This window comes from Trachymyrmex cornetzi, unplaced genomic scaffold (genome assembly GCF_001594075.2).
Source record: "Trachymyrmex cornetzi isolate Tcor2-1 unplaced genomic scaffold, Tcor1.1 scaffold316, whole genome shotgun sequence".
NCBI classification, from domain to species: domain Eukaryota; kingdom Metazoa; phylum Arthropoda; class Insecta; order Hymenoptera; family Formicidae; genus Trachymyrmex; species Trachymyrmex cornetzi.
The window spans coordinates 51,592-62,708 of record NW_017297858.1 but is presented as its reverse complement, the minus strand read 5'-3'; the positions used below and the strand labels follow the sequence as shown (position 1 = coordinate 62,708).

General features: G+C 32.2%; 1 long non-coding RNA gene across 1 annotated transcript in view; it reads right to left on the bottom strand.

Moving 5' to 3' along the window:
* The window catches only part of LOC108762682 (uncharacterized), a 6,947-nt gene extending 647 nt beyond the window's left edge, over positions 1–6,300 (bottom strand). Inside the window, exons 1-2 of the long non-coding RNA XR_001940182.1 lie at positions 5,715–6,300; positions 1,736–1,738 (exon numbers count right to left, since the gene is read on the bottom strand). This is a non-coding gene — a long non-coding RNA (uncharacterized LOC108762682). The remainder of the gene's footprint in view (positions 1–1,735; positions 1,739–5,714) is intronic.
* Between the last annotated feature and the right edge of the window lie 4,817 nt (positions 6,301–11,117).

The window sequence follows — 11,117 nt, the reverse complement described above, 5'->3', positions numbered from 1 at the left end:
GCGCTCTCCTATTGGTAGAGCGTGTGACATCAACCAATAGGAAAGATTAATCCAACCCAGGTTGGTGCAAACCCGATCGGGCCGAAAACGCTATTAGTAATGTATCAAATATGGTTGAGAATAATGAGAGAGAGGGACCGTGGGAGACGGCCAATCTCCCTCTCATTCTTTCTCCCATTACACCATTGAATGGAAAGAGATAGAAATGGCCGTCTGCCACGGTCCCTCTCATCCCTATTGACCATTTTGACACACGGATTGTGTAGTCCATTCTCTATGTCTTTGATTGGATCCAATGTATGTACGTATGTATGTACATTGGGCACATTCAGTGGACTCAACATCCAGCAAACGAGAGTGAATTAAAATGGATTCAGATTTTCAGAAATAATGCTGGATTCACACTGCATACGATTTGCGTCGTACGACGTTCTGCAACCAATCAGAAAACAGAATTCCGATGATACCAAGCAAAATCCATCGGAATCCTGTTTTCTGATTGGTTGCAGAGCGTCGTACGACGCACATCGGATGCAGTGTGAATCCAGCATTATGTCTGCTAAATGCGCCCATTGGGTGCTACAACCGTTCACTGAGCGCTCAGTGAGCTCTTGCATCTGATTGGCATATTCCGTTAGAACTAAAAATACAAACCAAACAAATACAACTGAGCGCTCAGTGACCGATCGTAGTACTGAATGCACCTAATGAGAAATCAGATACATCGGAATATACGGTTTCTGATAGGTTGAAATTGTTTATTCTTTATTCCTAATTCCTTATTCCTTATTCCTTCTATTGTGCGCAGCGCCTTAATGTAAACAAATATTCGATATTATTATATGTTACCACCGTAATATCAACGAGATAGGGCCTGAGCACAATAGAGGAACAGGAATTAGATATTAAGATTTTAACCTATAAGAAACTGATTACATCGGAATACACGGTTTCTAATAGGTTGAAATCTTAATATCTAATTCTTGTTCCTCTATTGTGCGCAGGTCCATAGCATAAATGCGTCTTTTATATTTCATTATTCCAATTTTCGCCTTCTAGAAGTTTTGTTTATACTTCCGTTATTCTCCCGTTACATCCGATTTATTCCGATTTTTATTTTTATCGGGATAGAAGTATGTTAAAGCATGTTGAAACATGCGATGCGCGAACAAACACCTTTTTTGTAAGCGCATTTCGAATACGGATTATATTTTTGACTTCAAACCATTACCTAATTTATTTGACTCTGCTATATTTATCGGCCCGTATTCAGAATGCGCTTACAACGATGTTAGCGCGCTAACATGCTATAATTTACATTACACATACTATAGAATTCTAGAGATAAAAGCGCGCTTTTATCTCTAGAATTCTATAGTATGTGTAATGTAAATTATAGCATGTTAGCGCGCTAACATGCTATAATTTACATTACACATACTATAGAATTCTAGAGATAAAAGCGCGCTTTTATCTCTAGAATTCTATAGTATGTGTAATGTAAATTATAGCATGTTAGCGCGCTAACATGCTATAATTTACATTACACATACTATAGAATTCTAGAGATAAAAGCGCGCTTTTATCGATATAAGCTCGCTCTGAATACGGGCCATCATATAGTACTACGAGGAGCACTACTTATATTTTGAGCCTTGGCAACACTGAGTGTTGTCAGGAATGTCAGGTGCCATCGGACGTTTCCACTAGAAAGTTTGACATTTTTGATCATAACCTTCTTCAGAACGTTTTGTTATTTGAGCGCGATTTGTATTGTTTACAGTCACTTGAAAATTGTGTCTCAGCGAAAAAATGGAATTAACTCGTGAAAATTTTCGTGCAATTATTTATTACAACTTTCGACGTGGATTATCAAGACAGGAGTGCATCAATCAACTTACTTCCACTTTTGGCGATAAAGCCCCATCCTTTGCCACTGTGAAACGCTGGTATAACGAATTTAATCGTGGTCGCCGTTCATTCACCGACGAAAGTCGTGAAGGTCGTCCAAAATCAGTTGTTGTATCAGAAAACATTGATGCTGTGCATAACTAATAATGTAAGATCATCATGTGACATACTGTGAGATTGAGACAACCTTAGGCATTAGTTCCACCAGCATATATGAAATATTGCATAATCATTTAGCCGTGAAAAAGGTTTGTTCTCGTTGGATCCCACATAATCTGACAAAATCTCAAAAAGATGCTCGTGTCGATTGGTGCAAACAAATGCTTAAGAAATACAATGGCGGTGCTTCAAAAGACGTGTATAAGATTGTAACAGGTGACGAATCATGGATCTATGCGTATGAGCCGGAAACTAAACAGCAGTCGACTGTATGGGTGTTTCAAGATGAACCAAATCCAACAAAAGTTGTTCGCGCTCGAAGCACTTCGAAACAAATGGTCGCCTGTTTTTTCGGAAAAACTGGTCATGTGGCAACAGTGCCTTTAGAGGAACGTAGAACGGTCAATTCTGAATGGTACACAACCATTTGTTTGCCGGAAGTCTTCAGTGAAATAAGGAAAACAAACAAGCGCCGCCGGATCATTCTTCATCAAGACAATGCCAGCTGTCACACATCTCGTCTAACAACCGACTATTTGAGCACTCAAAAATCGAATTAATGGGTCATTCGCCGTACAGTCCTGATTTGGCATCAAATGACTTCTTTTTGTTCCCGAACGTCAAGAATAAATTGCGTGGACAACGATTTTCGTCGGCAGAAGAAGCCGTTGATGCGTTCAAAGACCATATTTTGGAGGTGTCTCAAGCGGAATGGAAAAAATGTTTTGACAAGTGGTTCGAACACATGCAAAAGTGTATAGATCATAAAGGAGAATATTTTGAAAAACAATAAATGACAAATTATTATTTTTTTATTATTAGGCTCAAAATATAAATAGTGCCTCTCGTACAACCAGCCAAATCGAACTCACTCGCAGGGGACGCGTTACTGAAGAAAGAAAAAGAAAAAGATACCTTTTATCAAATTTATGAAACGTTAATTCGTCTTATCTTCTTGATCGATGCGCGTTAGTGTAATTAGCGTTCTCAATTACGCAATAATTTTTCCCCTGTCAATAATGTTATACATCATATTTCGTCATGTTATTATATTAACAGAATACAACAGAATATCCACGCCGCGACGATAATTTATGATGCTCCAAGTCTCGACCTACCTATATCGACTTTTATCGGAGAAAAGTCTCACCATTCGTAATTCGTTTCACTAATTCAAAGAAGAATTGAGCCGGCTATAATCGTTTAATTTTACCTATTTCGTCCGTTCTACATCTTGTGCGCTGGCGTCAAAATTCATTTTTATAAGGCCACACACGGGGGACCCGCGGCGTGGATTAGAAAGGGGAGAAATACACGCCGTAGCGGCGGAAGCTTGCCGCACAGTGACTCTCAAATGGTGGATTTCCCGAAGAGCGAAGTCGTATTTCATATACACCGTTGAATATTGAAAACCTATATAGTTCACGTTACATTATAGCACACAATACTTACAAGGTGTTAAAAAAGCTCTAAAAAGTGTATATAAGTGCTTTTTTAGCGCTTTGCAGCGCTGCCGTGCTGCTTAGATACTAATTAGGTTTACAATACATTCATAGTGAATATTGGGAACACCAGCATAATCGGTGCTAATGTCTGATTTTCCTAAAAATAAAGGAAGACTTCATTCTCGAGTGTTCCCGACTGTAAAAATCTACACACGGCAGATGCCCCTGTCTTTTCGGCTGAAGATATAAAAAAAGGATATTATAAAATTTACATGAAAACTGCGTATATATATATATATAAATGAATGAAAAATAAATATTTTTCATTCATTCATTTATGGTCCATTTTTACTTTTTTTAAACTCAATTGGATGGAAAACTTTTTTTTTAGATTCAATTGGATTGAAAAATCGAATTTTCTATTTAAAATTTTGAATTGAAAAATATTCACGAAGTATAGAAAAAATCTGATATTATTTTTAGATTGAAAGGCATAGAAATGTGCCCCCCTCTCTCTCTCTCTCTCTCTCTCTCTCTCTTCATGTAATTCCTAAATGAATAAAAACGCATTTAAATTAAAAATGATTTGTTTGATTTTTTTTAAATGATACGCAAATGCGTACTTATGAAAAATCTAAATCTATTTCAATCCATTCTCGTTTACTGGAAGCTGAAAATATAATAAGTAATTAGAGTTTTTTTTTACATGTTTGAGTAAATTTATATTAAATAAAATAAATATCTTTTTATTTGTATTTTATCGTTAAGGTATATGCAAGACTTAAACAAATAGGAATAAAGAAATAAATATTTTGGAAATATGCAATGATTACTGATTTAACAAAAAATAAAGTTATCAACCTTAAATATTGTCTATATACAGGGTGTTTCATGACATTTACTAATCAGTGCTATGCCTAATAAAAAACTGAGTTGAAAAATCCTCTACCATTTTGAAATTTTCGCAATAGTTAACGAGATGTTAATTTCTGAACATTGCCGAATAAACTGATAAAATCAATGTATAAGACAATTTTAAGATATCTTTCAGTGTTCTTTGTGAAATATTTTGAAGATGTGTCTTAAAAAACACTCTTAAACTGTAAAAGTTGTCTTATATATCAATTTTAAATATTTTGCTCATTGGGTAAAAAAAAATATTGCGAAAATTGTAAAATGGAGAGGACTTTTCGATTCAGTTTTTTTATTAGAAATAACACTGTATAATTAGTAGGTGTTATTTCAGAAACACCTTGTATATGTAAAAAGAAAAGAAGAGATAAGATTTTGTAGTTTTAATAATTTGTAAAGGTGCTATTTTTTATTTTTGTGCGTTTTTGTCATATGACAAAACGTACCAAATAAAATAGCGACCTAAAAGTGTTTAATGCTATTTTGTTTAAATTCAATTTGCCTTTCGAATTTTCACATGTTATAGATATATAGTGCAAAAAATAGATCTGATATTGATAGAAACACGATAAGAAGTTCAATTATTGATTCAATGCGGTTCATTCATATTTAAATAGTACGCATACGCGATCACACATACGAATAAGCTACTCGTAAATGATAATGTGATGATAATAACGAGAAGGTTGCGCAGCACTGACGAAACGGACGTGCGACATCATTGGCGTAGAACGCTATACAATATATTGTAGCTAGAAATATATCAATTTAAGTGCATTCAGAAGAGAAAACTGATAAATGAGCGGTTAGTAATTTTTAATTTGATGTGATTAGTTCTTGCTTTTAATTCTCTCTCTTCGCTAGATCTAAGTGTAAAAATATATTAAAAAATCATTGAGCGTTTACTTATCAGTTTTATCTGCTGAATACAGCCATTATCACAAATTGTACACATTATAACAAACCTAATAATACAACTCAAAATACAAAATACTCCAAAAAATAAATTTAAATATTTTGAACCATTAAAACGTTGTAATATTAATTTTAAAATATGCAATTTTGATGTAATAACTGATTATGCGATATTATATATAGAAATAAAAGTTTTTTAAAAATATGTTTTTTAATTTTTTTCTTTTTTTATGTTTTCGTTCTTTTTTTTGTAAACAACTAAATGACAACTTTATAGTTATTGCAGTAAATGAACCTTTAAAAAAAAAGAAAAGCAATGCAATAGTAATATTGCATTGATCTTTTAATTGTGTGAATGTCGCTTGTACACACTTTTGAATTGATCAATTCTTTTTCCGTTTTTTTGATATGCGTCTTTTAGTAAGAATAACAACATGAGAAGGAACCTTCCTCAAGCAAAAAGAATCCCAGAAGTGTACCGCGCATACAATATCTTCCACATGGAGCTTTCAATGCAACATTTGGGCGTTTTGACTCGCGTCGCGCCAATGCCGAGGACGATGCGTGGTTCTCGACGAGAGAAGACTCGCTCGGACACGGGAGACGCTTTAGTACTCCGCCAACCTCCCAGTACTGTGCGCGCGCGTATCCTGATCGTGCTTTTTCACTGGGAAATATGATCCTTCGTACGCGGCGGCATGCGCCGCGATTTCTGAATGGAGTGAAGATCGCTGCGAGACGCTGCACATCGAGAGTATCAAAACGCACCACACTTCATGCGACTCGCGCCCGCGTGATCGCCGCGCGAACGGTTTTTGCGACCGACGAATCGGCACATTGATTAAATGCCTTCGATCAACGCAGAGTTACAAGGGCACAAAGAACACTCGTGGGTGAATGTTTACGGCGAAGTGAAACATCGTTGCACTATTTGCAGTGTAATATTGCAAAATACAGAAATATGAGTCTTTTTTCGCGACGGAAATCTGACTGTCGCAAATTATAATTAAATTGTTTTCTGCAAACTTACAGTAATGTAATACCGATCTATATAAACTACAGAATGTAGTTTGTAAAAAAATCCAATTTGCAACAATTAGAAGAATGTATGATAAAATATTATTATTTTTCGAAAAGGAAGCACAAGACGTACAAGATCTCGCAAGATCTTATTTTTTTTAATTGACACTTTTAATAACGAGAAATCAAGCCAAATTTTAAAATGTTTTTCAAGTTTTTATCATATGTAACATTATAGCAAATTTCCAGAATTACAAATCTAATATGTATTTCACAGGGTTGTGTGGGGGTAAGTTAATTTTTTCTTTTAACTAAGTTAAGTTAAAGTTAATAACCTTGAAAATTTAACTTCGTTAAGATACAAATTAATGTATAATGAAATTAATTGAATTAAAAGTTAAGTTAATAAAAAAAAGTAATTGAAAAATTAAAAGTTAAATTTCTTTCTATTTTATGATTTCAGAGTCTTACAAATAACGGAAATGACGAAACATATACTTCATTTAGAATATACGCTATATTTTATTTAAACTTTTTGTTTAAATATATACTGTTATATATATATATATAGATTTCAATCTATCAAAAACTAAATACATTAAAATATACGGTTTTTGCTAGATTGAAATCAATATATAATGTAAATAATATATACAAACAAAACTTTTAAATAAAATATAAAGTATGTTCTAATGAAGTTTGTTTGAGTCTGAGACTTAACTTCAAAAAATTTAAATAAAAAGTTAATAGTTATCGATAAAATGTAACTAAATAAAGTTAAAAAGTTAAGAGTCTAAAATGTAACTAAGTTAAGTTAAAATTATTTACTTATTAACTTTTCAACTTTTTAACTTACTTTTAGCTTTTTAACTTGTCACTACCCAACCCTGATATTTCAGATAATAATATCCTGATAAAAATTTTATCATGCATGAATATGTATAAATATGTATAAAAACATACATAACATGTGTAAATATTCATAAATATACATAATTTTATATGAAATATTACATATTATACATGTTCATACATCCCTCTTTCTTTTGTAAAATTACTTTTTAATGTAATAGAAATAATAATAGTAATGTAAAACATTAAAAATAATTAAAAGGATAATTTTCACACTATTTGTTTTAGAAAAAATCAAGTTTGAAAAAATGTAAAAAAAATTGCTTCTGTATAATTACATATACAATTATGCATAATTGTGTATAAGTAATTTTTTTTACATTTCTTCAAACTTGATTTTTTCTAAAACATAGTGTGAAAATTACCCTTTTAATTATTTTTAATGTTTTACATTACTATTATTATTTCTATTACACTAAAAAGTAATTTTACAAAAGAAAGAGGGATGAACACGTATGGACATATTTCATATATGTTTATACGTATTTATGAATATTTATGTATGTTTGTACATATTTGTACATATCCATGCATGAAAAATTTTTTACCGGGGAGTTTAATCCTAAATAGAGTACCTACATATGTCTAAAATCGGGATAACCGACATCTTTAAGACTAATATTACATTAATCTGTTTTTGTCATACGACAAATGTTTTAAACCTGTCGATTTGGCTATAAAATAGAAACATCCAAGAACCTCTCTGTTCTGCAATCAATTAATACACCTAAAAAATTTGTCGTATGACAAAAAACGGATAAACGTACGTGCTATCTGGGTTATATATTATCTACAAACTTACAGTCTGTAGTATTATCTTATAATGTACGTATGAGATAAGCTTATCGGTATTAACACTATGAGTGTATTCTCCTGACTTTTTAACGTTTAAAAGATTGTTGTAATTATTTTGGATAGAATTATAAATAAACTCGCAAAGATTTATCGAGATCGATTATTAAATATGAAATAAGGATTTTATTTGTGCGTTTTTCGACAATTATGTACAGAATAGAGAGGGAGAATATTCGGATCTCTCTATCCTACAGCCAATCAACAAGCTTGAAAAATTTGTTGTACGACAAAACACACAAATAAAATCCCATCCTAAGGAAATAGACTAATTGGAATTATCTCTGTAAATCATGCGTAACTATTTCATATAAAAAGCTTTATTGTAACTAACGATACATTAGAATCACATATAATTCATCATATATAATACAAACGATTTACGTTTCGGCTAATCTTTTAGCCATTGTCAGCAAACGCTTATATATAAAAGAATATTTAAGACTTATTAAGGCGTGTTTATGGCCATGATCCTTTCGAGGCAGTTAATCAATCCTTTTTTAGAAAGTAATTTCAAATTTAGTTGAAAGGCTGAATATTACATATAAAGTGATCAAATGATCTTACAGGTACGCAACGGATAAATATATTCGTATAAGATATAATATTTAAGGCCATATTATGTATGATAACAGCAATATATAAAATATAAAATTCCAACTCAAAAATATATAATTACACACTTTGCTATAAATATTTTTTTAATTTTTGAGGTCGTAGTCATAAATTGAATTAGAAATTTATATAAAGTGACAAGTACCCAGGTAGAAAGCTACGTCATTTTGACGTCGTTTTGACGTCAAATGACGTCTTTTTGACGTCAAATGACGTCTTTTTGACGTCAGCTTGCTACCAGGGTAAATGTGTCAGACAGTTGCCATGTCAGAATTTAAACTCTGACAAGGCAACTGTTTGACTCATCTACTTATCACTTTGTATAAACTTTTAATCTAATTCAATTTGTGATTACGATGTATGTATGTAATTACAACTTTGTTATAAGTTTTTTTTAATTCTTGAGTTGCGATTTTATATTTTATATATTGTTGATGTAGGATAACCATCCATACTCTTTTTCCTGGGTGTACTCTTTTTTCGGGCGTCCGGGGGCGTCCGGGGGCGTCCGGGCGGATTTTCAATGTGTACTCTTTTCCTACTGCTTTTGGGACTTGGGAGCGAACGAGGGGATCGAAAGTTATTAAGTCATTATGACACTGTCACACATGAAATATATTAACACGTAGTATAGGATAAGCATGGAATAATACATTAAGATCGCTAAACCAATGAGTATCCAGCATAAAATGGCCATATTGATTTACATAAGATGTCCTGATAGCAAAATGTTAACAATTTGGGGCCAAATTGGCAGCAAACTCGATCAGATTTTGACTACAAAACCATAACCATCTGTGTCCGCATTTGACTGTAGATTTGTCGACAAAGCCTGCTGACAGGCTATATTAGCATATTGGTGGCAGAAATCGAACAGAGTTTGCTCAAATCTAGGTTCTGCTTTCAATCCACCGTCAAGTTACGCAAGACTTTGTTCGGTCTCTGCTATCAATCTGCTAGCAAACCATATTTAGCAAGCTTTCATATTTCTGACAGCAATTTACTGACAATGTTAGATAATACAAACTCCGTGTACAATTTGTTGTCTTTCTGCAATCAAACATTGGTAGCAAGGCCTACTACCAATCTGTTTCCGTAGGGTTTGCTATCAGGATTAGACATTAGGTTTATTCGCGTTGCTTGTACTTTTTGCACTCAGCATTTTCGCTTTTTCTTTTATCTATCTCATTTTAAGTTTAGAAACTTTTTACATAAAGTTGTTTAAAGTTGTTTACATAAAAAAGTTTAAAAGGATACAAAATAATACAAAATAATACAAATCTTAGATCAAACAATATCTGCTTCTTTATTTCCTTTTTTTTGCGTTCCTTAGTCTGAAAAAAATGGTAGTGTACTACTTTTGTACTACTTTTCCATGACAGATGTCCTACTTCACGTGCATTGCATCTGGTCACTCTATGTTGATGGCTAAAAGATTAGCCGAAACATGTCATTTATATTATATATCTATTGTATCGTTAATTACGATAAAGTTTTTTTATATGAAATAGTTGTATACAATTTACAGTCTCATTAGTCAATTTTCTTACTTGATATATTTATATTTTTGGGGAATTTTATTTATAACTTTTAATTTTTCGATTATGAGAATTTTTGTACCTTTTTATACTCAACGAGAAATATACGTATATCGTGAGAATTGTTGGGAAACGCGATCATACGAGCGTAGCCATCAAAAAGTCTGTAGTTTCTAACTGTACTGTTGGTTTGAAAAAGCAGTCTTGGTTGTATTAATTGGAACTCTGATTGAAAATAGATAAATCAGAATTTTCTCTCTCTCTCTCTCTCTCTCTCTCTCTCTCTCTCTCTCTCTCTCTGGTTGAATTTATTAAAATTCTAGTTGAGATATAACCAGAATTTTAATTGATCAGAATTTTTCTAGTTTATCCATTTTCATTAAAAAAATTTTTTAGTGTATCATTCTTTTTGCATATATACAGGGTGTCCCTAAAATTCGGCATCACCCATCCTGAACAGGTAGAGCAGATTAAACTAAGTCAAAAAGTCCTCTACCATTTTGCAATTTTTGCAATGGTTAACGAGATGTTAATGACTAAAAATCGCTAAATATTGATTTTCAATAATTTTTTACTCAAATACTATCAACTTTACAGAAAAACAGCAAGAGATAAAAATTATTTATTTTCTTCTTATAAAGTTCTGAGAATTTTTTCAGAATTTTTTAATACCGTATTTTCTGGTGTATTTCTAAATAAGAAAATGCAGTGCTATAAAGTTGATAAAAATTCTGAAAAAATTCTTAGAGTTCTATGAAAAGATAATAAATAATTTTTCTGTAAAGTTGATAGTATTTGAATAAAAAATTATTGAAGAACAATATTTAAAGATTTTTAG